Source organism: Passer domesticus, chromosome 7 (assembly GCF_036417665.1).
Source record: "Passer domesticus isolate bPasDom1 chromosome 7, bPasDom1.hap1, whole genome shotgun sequence".
Classification (NCBI taxonomy): Eukaryota; Metazoa; Chordata; class Aves; order Passeriformes; family Passeridae; genus Passer; species Passer domesticus.
In genome coordinates, this window is record NC_087480.1 from 4537282 (window position 1) to 4550233 (window position 12952).

The window sequence follows — 12952 nt, forward strand, 5'->3', positions numbered from 1 at the left end:
AAGCTGAAGTGTCCTTTGAAAGCTTTATTTTTAGTTCTCTTGAATGAGTGCACAGTGCTGGATGCAGAAATTCAGCGTGTGAATATGCACATGGGGCTGTTTTTCCTGCAGAATCTCACTAATTCCCCCTAACGACTGGGAAACCCACTGAGAAAAGCCAAATGGCACCAGCGAGCAAACAAATAAATATGATTGAGGAGATTTTATTCCAAGATGTATTTTATGCCTTTATTTTGACAAGTATCACGTTGTCAGAATGATTTATGGTATTTCAGAGCATACCAGTAAATGCACTGTAGGATGGGTCCTTACAGGAAGAAAGTCTGGGTAACAATAGCTTTGCTTTGCCTCTCCTCAAAGCATTTTTGCTGAGAAATCAGCCAAGAGCACCAATTTTGTAGAAAACATTGTTGTCCTTCAGTAAGAATGAGTACCAATTCTATTCTCCTGCATCACCTTTGCAGAGGAGGTTGGGATGGCGGCAATTTTCTTTGGGAGAAAAGGAGTCAAGAGCTCAGAATCCAAACCCCAGTCTGAATAAAAAAGAAAATTCCTATTGGAATTTTATTGATTACAATGACTTTTGAGAGGGAACGTGTTCCAATGCACCATTTGACTTTCATCTCTGTTGGTGTAATGTTGAGGTGCTTCATTTTGAGGATGCTGGAATATTTTAGCTTGTTCAGGCTTCTTGTATTTTTTTGTTTGTTTATTTATTTATTTACAGTGTCATTTTCCTGTTTCTCAATGCTCTGCCTTATATTTTGTTCCAATTGGGCAACTGGAACATTTTCAGCCTCCCACTGCACCTCGTTAAAACGGAACATTTCCATAAAATGTTTTCCCAAATTCAACTTCGCCAGAATAATTTTAGGAACCTTCTCAGAGATCTTTTAAGAAATACTGAGGAAAATACTGGGATTTCTCACAGAATCCCAGGCTGTGACCATTTCTCCTGCCTTTTTAACTGGGGAGGGGCGTGTTCTGCTTTGGGAAGCACAGCCTTGGCCAAGGGGTCAATGCGTGGGGGTGTCCCCAGGCAGAGCAGGGAAGGATTTGGGTGCTCTGCTGCTCTCCCTGTGGTATTCCCTGTGCTGCCCCTGGTGAGGGTCACTGCCTGAGCCCCGTCTGGGGGCTGTGTGTCCCCTCCCCTGGCAGAGGTTCCTGCAGCCAGCAGGTCTTCCCGCTCCGGCCGTAGGAGGCCCTTTGGTGGGGAATTAGTTTCCTTTTATCCTTGTTCTTGCTCGCTTTAGAAACAGAACCCAAAGCAAATAAAAAACCAGAAAGAGAAATAAAGCAAACAGAAAACCTTGAAGAAGTTTCTTCCAAGGGTAATTTTAGACTAATGACCTCTGGTTGTGTATCTATTGCTCATGATCTTCCTCATTTATTATTTCTCCCATTTCTAATGTAGAGAAACTCATATTTCAGTTAGATCCTTTCTCCTTTTCAAAATTATATTATTTATAATCCACGTTATGTCATACTTGCTTTTAATGTGCATTGTTATAAGCAATTTGCAATGTGGAAATAATCCACATTATGCACATTTGGGGAAAAGCTTTTGAATATCCATATGCACACGTGATGCTGAAGTGGGATGTGCTTGGGGACAGTTTTAATAGAAGGTGCCACGGTTCATGATCCCATTTGTGTATTTTGTTGTCCTGTGATGCCGTCCTTACCTGCCCTCTCTGTACCTACAGCAGATTCCTCCCTGAATGCCACCAGTCTGAACAGAATGAATTTCCTTACAGGCTTCAGTCTGTAAGAGGGACATTATTAAAAATCCTGGATGAGCCCAGGGACACTGGAGGACCCCCACGTTGTGGCTGTGATTGCAGTCAGGTCACTCTGGCTGCTGACTGGAACCACTGGATGTGAGACATTCCCTCACTGCTTCTGCAGGGAAACAATTTGCACCCTCGGTGATGTTGTTGATCTTGAATGATCTGAGGTAAAACAACAGAAATGAGGATGGGTCTGGAGTTAATTGCTGTCATGGTCTGAGGGACTTCAAAGGGATGATTTTACCAGAAGCCTCATTAAATGGGTTGGATATTTTGCTGTGCTGAACAGGTGGCTGGAGTGCTCCAAAGGGAAGTGTTTGAAGATGGGAAGCACCTCTGGGATTCTCTGTGCCTGTGGAGCTGCCAGGGCAGGGAGGAGCTCCAGCAGAGACTCCCAAGGTGCGCCAAGGGCTGGACATGTGAACTTGTGGGGTCCCCATCCTGAGCAGGAGCTCTTTCTTTGGAGCCTTGGCTCGTGGGACTGATGCTGTGGAAGCCACACGGGACCTGTGTGGCCTCAGGGCAGTGGCTGTGCCCTTGGCCAGGACTGTGGATGCCATGGCAGCCTTCTGTCCCTGCACCCGGATCTATACCTGCCTCTTACACAGCTTTTACAGAGCAAAAACTCACTGGGGAGAAGAGAAATCCTCTATAAACCAGGATAAAGTAACATTCTACAGGAAAGATATACAACATTCTGAATATATATATATATATATCCACACACATGCACACTAAATATTTGTTCTGTTTTCCTTTTCATTCTCTGCAGCAGAACTGTTAAATTCACAATTATGGGCTTGGCAGTGAACTGAAATTACAGAAACTAAAATTGTAGAGATGAAACACATCCCTGTGCTTACACCCGGGTGTCTAAAATGTGATTCATGCCTGATGGGAAGGCAGATATTTTGTATATCTTCATATATATATCAATAGTGCACAAGGGAATTTATTTTCTCAGTCATAGAGCCATAATAGAATGGTTTGGGTTGAAAGGGACCTCAAAGATCATCCATGGGCAGGGACACCTCTCACCACCCCAGGCTGCTCCAAGCCCTGTCCAACCTGGCCTTGGGCACTTCCAGGGGCAGCCACAGCTTCTGTGGGCCAGGTGATCATGCCAGGGGAAATCCAGATTTTCTCTGCTTCCATAGGAATGCTCCCTAATCCCACAGATGCAAAATTGATGAGTAAAAGGTTGCTGCTGAGCTCAGGCTGCTGAAATTCGAGATGAATGTTCACACCACAAAAATCAGGTTTTTTGCCCTTGGGAATCCATTTTTCAACAGCACCCAAAAACTGCTTTTCCTTAAGTTTAAATCCCAGCAAACAAAGAGCAGAGAAACCCAAACCACATCAGGCATTTGGGATGCCCTCCTTAAGGAAGTAGCAGCCCTGGAAGAGCTGAAGTGCCTTTAAAGCACTGCTGGGTTTTCACGGAAAATGATTACAAGTTCAGAGATAATTTATAAAAGAGCGTAGGAGCTCTGTAGTTTCTGCAAACCAGTGGAAATTAATAAAACCCAAGGCTGGCTATTAGATAAACCCGAGCAGACAAAGTGTGTGTAACTACCCGTAGAGGGGCTGACATGATGAATGATGATGGATCCGAAGGCATCTGAAGTTTTTTAGGAATAATAGCAGCATAAAGTCATTTCTATAGGGTACCTAAACGTGCCTGAAACAACAGCATATTGAAGGTTGCATATTATGCTAAGAGTGACAAGTATTTATGATTGGAAGATGTCTGGGCTGGGAATGTCAGTTTTTGTAAACCTTTTCTCACTTCTTTAGTCTTCAATTTAAAGACTCATCCAGAGATTTTTAAAAAAAGGGCTGGTTCCTAGAATTGTCCTGCAGAGATAGTAAATACCCTCTCAGCTCAGTGCCTGGTACTACTCAGGTGTTTTCCTTCTGGAGGAATGAATGTTTTCCTTGGGCAACAAATGGGGAGAGGCACCTGAGCAGCAGGAAGGAGCTCAGCTCAGATAAATCCAGCTCAGATAAATCCAGCTCTGCTCAGCTAAACTCCTTCCTAGGAGTGGGAAAGAAAACCCCCCTGTGTGGTACCAGTTGTGTCAAGTGAATTCTATATTAATGCAATTGTAAGTGTTGAATTTGGTGTTTGGGGGAGTTCTTTAAAGTGTTTTTTTATTTATGGTCACAGCGCTTGTGGTTAAACATAGCAGCTGAAGAAAAATAATTGGTGCAAGTGTAGAGAATGGACAGAAATGTGTGTCAGCACCAGGGGCATGCAGTGGAGTTTTAGAAGTAAAATGCCCCTTCTGCAGAACTGCTGCCTTCCAGTTGTGTTTGTGCCTCTGAGTGCTGTTGAGATGAGCAGGAGGTTTTGATGACAGGTTTTTCTGACAGCACAACAAACACAACCTGCATTTGTCTCAGGTTTAGAAAGAGAGAAACTTTTGTGCCATGCACAGATTGATTTCCAAAACCTGAGGGTCTCCAGCTTTCCCCAACCTCTGCTAACACACTGCAGCAATGTGCTCTGAGCATGTTGATTCTCTTAGGTCTGTGAGAGCCTTTGAGACAGAGCTAAATTTTCCAGCCTTGACTGTGGAGATTTGTGACTTCAGATGTGAATGTCCCTTTCTCAACCCTGCTGCCAGTGACCCACTGCACTGCAAGTGTCTCACATTATAAAGTGCTTATTCACAGAGGGCTCTGACCAAGGCTCTCTGGAGGGTGGGAGATGCTTTCCTGGCAATGGGATGTGAACATCGTGGGGCAGATCTTCAGCTGGGATAAAAATCCTGCTTGGTCTCTGTGGCTCAAAGGACGTCTGTTAATTCATGTGGAAAATTCGTGACCCCAGAGAGATCACAAAGTTCAGTGTCCTTGAGCAAGTGCCACACTTTGCAGTCAAGATCAAAATGTCTTTCTCACTTGAATTCTTTTGAATTTTAATCTTTCTAAAAGTCTTTTAAATTATTTTATCCTAAAACCTCCAGTATTATCCAAGATAACTTTGAGGAATGCTCTGTGTGTTCTCCCTTTCTCTTTCCCTGAGTTATTGAATTTCCTCACTGGTGGGAACATGGAGCCCTGAGAGCTCACCTGGCTCCTCTGCTCATGGGCTGTGCTCATTATCACCAAAAGAGCCATCCAGGACTTTATTTGGTTATCCTTGAAAGAGCCTCAATCTTTGATTTCCAATTTAGTTACATCAAGTATTTGAGGAAAGTCTCTTGGCTGGAGCATTTTGGGAGCTGGTTTGCCTGCCAGGGGTGTGCTCTGGGCACTTTTCTCTTGTGTTTTGGTGGTGCATTGAGTGGTGGGATTGCCTTGTGCTGGAGCAATCCCCTGAGCAGAGGATTTTCAGACTCCTTGGCATCAGTGCAGGGCAGCCAAGCAGCCTTGAGGCAGTGCAGCTTTCCTCCTCTCCTTTGGAGAGCAGCAAGGCACTTGGAAAAATGAATCATCTCCTGGCACAGAATCTTTCCTCCTTTGCTGCAGGAGTTTTTGTCCTCTTGTGGGGGCATCAGACTGCTGGTGTTGTGGTTGTTCAGCTCTCAAGGCACAGGTCATTTGCCTTGAATTCAAGCCAACAAACCCACGAGGGTGAGGTGCTGTGGAGGGGAGCATTAACCTGGGGACAGGAGGGACCATCAGCATCTTCACACACTTGGTTATGTAGGAGTTTGGGATGGTAGCTTTTGCTATTGCCCCAAAATGCCTGTTTTCATCCAGGAAATGAACCTTTTGTCCATCATTCAGATGTGTCAGAGGACCTTTATCTTCCTTTTTGATCCCTGGTCTGTGCTGGAGCTGATGACAGGTGGGGAGTGCAGTCCCATAACCCGCCCCCCTCATTAACACCTGGGTTTTTTGCCCCTCAGTCCAGCCAGGACAGAGTGCAGTGTTTCACAGCTGTGTTTCACAGCCCTGCCTCGTTTGATGGACTCTGTTACTTCTGTGTGATTCTTTCTTCCTTTATTTCTTTATTTTTAATGTGTTGCACAAATGCACACAAACATCTCAGAGGCCTCCTTCCCTTCCCATCAGCTCCTCATCATGGCTTCTACTGCAAGTCAGGCAAAGTTATCTTTACTACTGTGAATTTTATCAACTTGAAATACAAACAATTAAAAAGAAGTGGTTTCAGGCAGCAAGGTGGCCCTTGAGTGCCTCAGTCAAGTGTTGCATTTATGCAGAACTTTTAATTTTTTTTTTTACATTATTCTCTTGCACTTGTTTTATGTGAGCCCACGGAGCAGATGAAATGAATAATATTGGGAGGAAATGGGCTGTTGGTGTCAAGTGGATGGAGGTTTAGTGTTTCTCTACCCATCCCTTCCAATCTTTTGGGTTAATAATGACTTACTTATTACATAAAGCAACTGCAAGCCTAATAAATGGCAGGAAAGCAGAAAATCTGAGTACTCAGGGTGGGAGAAAACTTTGCTTTTGAGAGAGTCTGTCACCTTTCCTTTGATTTACAAAGTGTTTCTCTACAGAGGTCAGTGTTGGGAAGGTGCTGGGAGCATGGCGCTGTCCTGAGCAGCATAAATCCATAAAATATAAACCCTGTAGTTATTTGAGAGCCATTGTGTCATTAACAGATAGACTTGATGGTCTTAGAGGCCCTTTCCAACCTAATTGGTTCTGTGATTAGCAGGACTCTTAGAGCCAGCAGTTCCAGCTGTAGGCACACAATTCCCTGTTCCCAGAGGTGGCCCCAGAGCAGGTGACCCCATGGCAATGTTCTCCAGACCTTTCTCCTTTTCCCAGCAAGAAGCTTTTTCTCCAAGCTGATGCCAACCCTGCTGTCTCTGCCAGGTCACTTTGTGTGATGCAATAATTTGTGCTATTTTGACCTTCTCCAGCAGAAGGTGTGGTAGTCCTGCAGTGAAGGGCTGTGGAAGTGCCCTCAGGTCCTCCTCCCCCAACCAGCGAGTGCTCTGCATGAAATGCTTCCTTTCCTGTTGTCTAAAAATCAGGGTTGCTTTGCTCTGTGCTGCCACATCCCCTGGCCAGCCAGCAGGCTCTTCTGGAGGCTTCTTGGATTCCATTAACATTTTGTTAATGAAATAGTGCTTTGTCAAAGAGTCTTGAAAACTTAAAAGGGTATTTAAGCTTCTCCCGTGAGTCAATACCATGTAATGTCAACATTACCACGAAGGGATAATTCAGAGATGTCACACAAAGCTTGTGTTATGCCATTTGCAGTCTGGCAAAACAGCTCAGCATTTATGTTGTTTAATCCATCTTCAGAAATCTTTTGTTCTGAAAAAGTTGGAGATCAATCTTGTCAGTATTTACTGACACAAAGCTGATGTAAGTCACTGTGCTCCTATTGACTCCATCTGAGCTGTAACGATTTACCCCAGGCTCGAATTAAGCCCAAATTAGGCATATGAAAAACTCAATACCAAACTTTTAAGGAAGATGGAGCTGAATGGCACAGATCTTGGGAATGGCAATGTGGATGGAAGTAGACTGGAGGAAACAGTTTGCAATGGCCTGGGACACTGCAGACACAGTTTGAAGATACTTAAGGAAAAAGAACCTTTCCTAAGGCTTTGCATTGAAATAATGCAAAGTCCATGAAATAATGGACTTCCTTGGCTAGAAAGAAACAGGAAATAGAGAACTGGAGTTCAGATCTGAGCACTGGCAGTGGGACTGGGGCCATAGGGACTGCATTCCACACTGCACGTGCTGCAGTGTCCTGGGCTTGTCACTGTCACAGCCATTCTGGGCAAGGTACACAAAACCTTTTTTCCCTTTCTCCTCCCTTTCTTTTTTTAACAATTCTGTAATCATACCCACCACAGAAGGAAGCTGTTTCATCCTCCTGGACACTGCGGTGATGCTGTTTGTTTTACCTTTGTACTTTTTAATCCTTTTCCATTAAAGCTCTCTGTAATTGATGTATTTGAATGTAGTGAGCAGTGGCCTCAGCTTGCTTTGAAGAAAATAGACTGCCTTACTTCATCCTTGGCTGAATCCAAAATGCTTTCCTGTGATTATTTCTTGGCTGTGTTAAATCTATTTCCCTTTCAGACTCCACAGATAGATGGGGTCAACTCCACAATGTCTGAAGGGATGTGAAGTTCTTTAAAAATTATTCACATATTTTGGTGGCAAAGGTTTAGTGCTTCATTCACATGCAGGATTTTTGTTTCCAACCAGGCATTGTGGAAGCAGGCAGCATCCCAGACCTGTGGAGGAGCTCAGCAGGAGGAGAACAAGTGGGGGAAAATATTCCCAGTGTTGTGTTGCTGGTGGCTCAGGAATGCTGAGGTAATTTGCAGGTTCTTTGGGAGTAAGGGAGACTTTCTGGCTCAATTGCACACAGCAGGAAGAAAAATAGTGTGAGGCTCTTCATTTGTGCTTTTTTTGCTGTTTTACAACCTGGGAAACATTCGGGGCATAAATCAATTGCTGTTTCAGCAAAGAGCCACGGAGCTCTTGCAGCCTCCTTGCTCCAGGTGAGGTCAGTGCAAGAGCAATGGGAGTGAGGATAAAACAGGGACAAAAGGGAACACACTGCAAAGGCAGGGTAGGAGACCCTCTGGGAGCAGGTTTGAGCACACAGTGTGTGTTCCTTACAGTGTGGAAGGGCCTCAAAACACTCAGCTCTTCTGGAGAGATGCCTTGTCCAAACTGGGCTGCACCTGGGTATGTGCAGCACAAGAATATTTTGGCAATTAAATTAAATTTTAGCCTTGTCTCACAGATCCTGGTATACTTGATCAGATGCTTTAAAGGAATAATGCATTTGCTAAGTAGAAAAATGTGAAAAAAACCCGACAAATGTTACTTGAGAAGCAGAATCAGACATAAAGTTTATGATCCATCTTGGCCTGCTGTTATAACCCAAACGTGGAGGCAGCACAGTGAACCTGAAACACCACAGTCAGCACTGCAGCAAAATGGAGCGTGGCAATGGAGGGGATGTTTAAATTGAGGTTAAAAGAAAAAAAAATTCCCAGGGACTACTAATAAAAAAGAAAAACTTGATGTGGGGAGTGAGGCAAGTGTATCTGTGAAGTGCCATTCAGGCACAGGCTGTCCCAAAGGCTTTACAGTTTTTAATAAAAATACAGTGTGAATAAGAGGAGGCTGAGAAGGCAGTGCAGGATGATGTGCATTTTAACTTAGTATTTCAAAAAAGAGGGAAAAAGTTCTTGGAGACAAAAAAAACCCCTGAAGAACTGTTACAGGTGGGAGAAACTGTGCAGAGGGAGGATTTGTGGCTGTGGTGTGGATGTTGGAAGAGGAGGGATGTGGCCACATCAGTGGGCAGTGGGAGCAGGGAGAGAGACCCTGCTAGCACAGGATAGTGGTTATCAATCCCAGAGATGGCACTACCCTCTCCCAGTGGCAAATAGGAGATTCCCTTGTAGATGCAGAGCTGCTACATCTCATAAAATCAGGTGTTGCAGTGATTTAATCGAAATAGTTTTTAAAAATACCAAGTGCCTGATACAAAGACTCTGCAGATAATCCATAAAACCATTATGCTTCTCTTTCTCTTAATCCTTTTCTGATTTTTCTTACTCTTATCAATGATATAAAGCATCTCTACCTGAACCCCCTGTCTCAGTTCTCGGTGTATAAATTTCAGACAGCAATATTTTCTTCTGTACTTTTCTGTATTTCCTGGGAAAATGATAAATTTGGGGGCAAACAGCTCTGAATTATTTTGTGTTTAGACAGCACCCATCCAAGCAGAGCCCTTTTGTTATCCAGGGGCTTCCAGCTCTGATCATGGCAATTTCTGAACCAAGCCAAATATCCCCCCTCTATTGCATTAAATTGGGTAATTGAAAGGAATCAGTGTTTTTGCTACTCCATGCTGTACTGGACAAGTGTTTATTGTAGTTTCCTTGTTTCAGACAGTTTGAACAGAGGCTTGTGGTGGTCCAGGTCGTTGGAAACTTTTGTGCAGCAACCAGGAGGATGCTACAGCCAGAGCTAATCTGTGAGTAAGTTTTCTGGAGGCCATTATGTCTCCCAAAGTTTGGGGGTTTTCTCTGAAGGAGCCATTGCTCTGTGTGTGAGGGAGAGAGAAAGAGCATCGCCTCGAGGCCTTCAGTTATCACACTGCCTAAATACCCCTTATTTTTAGTCAGACTCTTCTGAATACAAGATCCCACTACAGGCAGGTGAAGTGACCTCTTTGGGTTTGAATCTGCTCCTCTCTGGCGGATGCAAAGCTGCAGCTTTGAACAGGAGCCCCCTCCTGCTCTGTGCAAAGCTCTTTGAATTGCCCCTGATCGGCTTCTGAGGCTCCCCGGGTGCGTGCCAGGCACTTTGAAGATGAATGCCCAGAATGAAGGAAACATGAAACAAAACTCAACTCCCTTATGTCAGAGTGAGCAGCAGATTCCTCAAAGACCTGCAGCACAATGGTGCTCTTTGGTGGGTGAGAGGAAATGGGCTGTGGTTCACCAGCTTGTCAGAGCAGAGCAGAATTGCAGAGCGGGGCTGTGCTTTGGGTGGTAGAGCAGCAAAAGGAAGGTTTTGGGGGGGATCCACAATATTCAGGTCTGGCAGAACTTGTTTCAAGTTGGCTTTGTTGGGTCTCGATGAAGGGAAATTTATTCTTATTAGTTTTGCTTCCTCCAGCAGTTTGCTGTGTGCTCAAGGTGACAGATGTGCCATGTCTTCTTGAGGGGGAATATCTTTCTTTGTCTCCATGAAAATACTCACCCCAGCTCCTTAAGCTCTCTATATCCACCATAATTTTTTGGTACATTTTGGTGGTGACCACCCACAGTCCTGGGAACTGAGGGGCCTTGGGCAAGTGGCACAGCTGTAGGAAGATTTTTTGTTATTTGTCTTATTCCGAATATTTCTGTGACAATTGACATGAAAATATCCATTAGTGTCTTTTTTAAACCTGATGGATCAGTTCTTCTGGACCTAGTGTGTGATCCAAAAATTTTCATTAACATGAGATGGATGAACCCATTTCTTTGAGGGGTTAATGGGTTTGTAATGCAAAAAAATGGAACTGATATCTCAGGAGAGACTGGGTGTGGGAACAGAAGGGAAGGGAACAGGAAAACAGATTAAAAAACACCAAGAGAGATTTGTTAATAGTGGTTGGAGATATTCTTCTCACCTGTCCTGGGTGACTGTTCAAATGCAGATGTGTGAACTCCTGTAAAGCAAATGAAGGAAAGCAGAACCCTTCGGGCCATAATTCTTTTCCATATGTGATAGATCCCTCTTCCTTCCAATCAATTAATTGCATCCTAAAAACATCTATTTCTCACCATTGACTTTAAAGGGATTTTAGATGAGTGGCTCAGATATAGCTGTCTACACAGTAAGTGATTAAAGTTGGGTTAGATGAGCTGGCAGACTACACGGGATTTTTTTCTTCCTTCATGCCAACCCTAAATCAAAAGGCATCTCATCAGAGCATTATAAAATACAGCCTTCAGAGGGAGAGCCTTCTACTTCCATATTCTGGCAGCTGAAGGGAGGAGGGAGACTCCCATCAATTTAGAGAGAGGTAAAGATTTCATCTCCCTCTAGAAATCATGGCCATAATGGGAAATTCAGACATTTATGAGATTTGCTTAGCCAAGGCAAAGCTGAGCATGTGGATGCTTCTGTTTGTAGTGCTGCAGCAAAAGCAGAATAAGAGACTATTTTAGGGGTTATTTTCATTCTTTTTTTCCCCCTCTCTGATTAAGTTAATATCCCAACTTGTACCTGGGGAGGAGCAGACACAGTCTGTGGGACCTCACAAAATAAAACCCCTTATGAGCCTTCTCCCTGTGACTGCAAAATGGGGGTAAACTGGGAAATAGGGCTGATTGCAGGTGCTTATCAATGGGGAAACTCCCAAAGAAGCATTTACCAATTCATCAGAGAGGAATTCTCACAAAAACCTCTTGCACGTTGTACCTGGTTTATGTTTCAATTTTAAAACCAGGTAAGGTTGTAAGAGAGATGAGCAAGTTACTGGCAACTGGTGAATAGTTCCCTTGGATTTCAAAAGTTGGCAAACCTTGAATATACTATAAATACCTTTTACATGCCATAAATATCCATATATTTTAAGGCAATGTGAATTCCAAGGACAAGAGAAAACAGAGCAAGAACAGACTTAGTTTTAAATCAGAAAGGGACGTGAATTTGTTTCCTCTAAATGTTAATTCCTCAACATAATGGGTAAAGTATCAAATTATTATTTAAACCCACAAATAAAGTGCAGGTCCGTTTTCCCATTTCTAAGTAATGTTCTCCTGCCAAAGGATAGGCATGGCTGTATTTTTTCCTAATGGAATCTGCATAGCTTTGCCCTGATAGTCCACTGCTGAATATTGATGGTGCAATAATTGGCTCTTTATTGGTATATTGTGTTTTCTTGGAGATTTTTCGACTTCCTGCAGTAAATCCTTTTCGAGTTTTGCTCCTTTTATGGTTTGGTGTTTACAAAAGTTGGCAATTCTGGTGGAGCAGCAGGACTGTGAATAAGACTCAGGATTTTGATTTGTTGTGTGTCATGTATTGGTAGCTGGTATCTCTCCTTTTATCTGTTTTAGTAGAAATATCTCAGTTGTTGCTTTCTATATTTAGCAGGAGAGCTCAATCTCTCTCCTCTATCTGTTTTCTCCTATTTGTCCCTGGCTTGAAGGGTTGGTGGCACTCAGTGGTGGATAAATGCAAGGAAATCTAATAATGCCTTTCTAATATAACCATTTATCTGCTATCATATTTTATTTTAACTCTTCATGCAACTGTGCAATCATTGCTCCATTGCTATAATTGGATTTCAAAGTATATTTGTGCTATTTAATTACATCTATAGCTTCTCTGTAAGTGCATTCAGAGTAATTAGTAATCTTCTACTTTTTAGTGGAATTATATTTTGTATCAACTGTGCTCATTTTTCTCTGCAAATTCTTCAACACATTTGCACCAATTTTGCTTCTTACACTGGAATTTCTGGCATAAATAATCATTAAGGGTTTTTTTTTCTCCCCACTGTGAATGTGAACAGAGTCTAATCCAGCTTTCACTGGAGTCAATGGTAATCTTTTCATTTCCTTCAGTGAAAACTGGATCAAGTTAATAGATTGCAAATTGCATTCAAGGCAAAGTCACATCTTATCATAGAAATAGTTGTGTAGCAACTCCTAGGGTATTGATGAAAAGTGCAAAATTGATTGTTT

General features: G+C 43.1%; 1 long non-coding RNA gene across 7 annotated transcripts in view; it reads left to right on the top strand.

Annotated features, from left to right (window-relative positions):
- LOC135304268 (uncharacterized) overlaps positions 1-12952 on the top strand; it is an 84456-nt gene that overhangs the window by 40183 nt on the left and 31321 nt on the right. For 2 of the 7 annotated variants that reach the window (XR_010365700.1, XR_010365699.1), the window contains 2 exons: positions 7947-8057; positions 9656-9741. This is a non-coding gene — a long non-coding RNA (uncharacterized LOC135304268). The other 5 variants (XR_010365702.1, XR_010365703.1, XR_010365701.1 and 2 more) reach the window with 5 other exon arrangements.